Source organism: Peromyscus maniculatus, chromosome 3 (genome assembly GCF_049852395.1).
Source record: "Peromyscus maniculatus bairdii isolate BWxNUB_F1_BW_parent chromosome 3, HU_Pman_BW_mat_3.1, whole genome shotgun sequence".
NCBI lineage: Eukaryota > Metazoa > Chordata > Mammalia > Rodentia > Cricetidae > Peromyscus > Peromyscus maniculatus.
Window position 1 is genome coordinate 13,627,167 of NC_134854.1, and position 1,362 is coordinate 13,628,528.

Sequence of the window (1,362 nt, forward strand, 5' to 3'; positions counted from 1 at the left end):
TTGCTTACAAACTGTATGGCCATGGCAGGCTTCTTGCTAATTGTTCTTATATCTTAAATTAATCCATTTCCATAAATCTATACCTTGCCACGTGGCTGGTGGCTTACCGGTGTCTTCACATGCTTCTTGTCATGGCGGTGGCTGGCAGGGTCTCTCTGCCTCAGTCTTCCGCTTCCCAGAATTCTCCTCTCTCCTTGTTCCACCTACTTCCTGCCTGGCCACTGGCCAATCAGTGTTTTATTTATTGACCAATCAAAGCAATTTGACATACAGACCATCCCACAGCAGAATGCTATGAAGTCAGTTTAGCTAGAATGTTTTTCCTTGTCTCCCCATTTTCTAGGTAACAAGTACTCACCCTTGCTCTTTTCTCAAGAATGCTGTTATACTTCTTAGTCATTGAATCATCGTCCCCCTTAACGCTTGTTTTCTCTTTGTGATTCTCCATCCACTCATGCATCCCTACATCCTGATCTTATCTTTAAATTCCCACATCTACGATCTTGATTTTGATTAGAAATCTCCACCTCCACTTCAAGATGGAATTCATTGGTCCCTGTACTTAATGACGACTGACTTGTCTTAAATAAAGCCCTCCTCAACAACGTGCTCTTACAGGTACTGAATATTTTAGAAAACTCATCGTGTGCATGGAGAACACATTGTTTCCTTGTCTCTTCACAGTCTTGTGAGGAAGGTTTTGTTACCATTTTATACATGGAGACACCAAAATTGCAACCAGATTTCAACTCCTAAGTTTACCCTGGCATCACAGCAGCTCTGAAATATGGCTCCCAACAGTATGGCCATGTGAATTCAGGGACAGCAGAGTGCAAATTAATATTGTCAGTGGAGTTTGAAAGTCGCTCAGAGCCAGGGAGAGATAGGGCTGTAGAATAAAGATATTCAGGATGTGAATTAATGGCGGACTTAATTAAAAAAGCAAGTTGAGGTAAAGACAGAAGGGCTTTGAAGGCTTGATTATCATATGCAAAGCCATATATTATATCATCTCTATGAAAGAGCAGCAACGCCTTTTGTATATATTTGCAGTCTACTTGCAACTATCCCACCCAAGGTGGCCCAGTCTCGGTTCTCTCCTATAGCTGTTGATCTAGAAGATTTAGAGGCCTGGTCTTCCTCGGCATTCTTCGGGTTCCCTGCTCTTGCTGCTAATCCCGGGTGGGAGTTAAAGCAGGACCCAGGGTGGGGCCGCCGGCCTTGGCGCACCTGCCTCGCCTCGCGGCGGCTCGTGGCTGGGCGTGGAGAGCCGCTAGGAGGCCGGGCCGGGAAGGACGCGCGCGGCGCGGCTTGACCCTGGCGGCGATCCGTACCGCCCGGAGTCGTCGGCGCAGACATGGC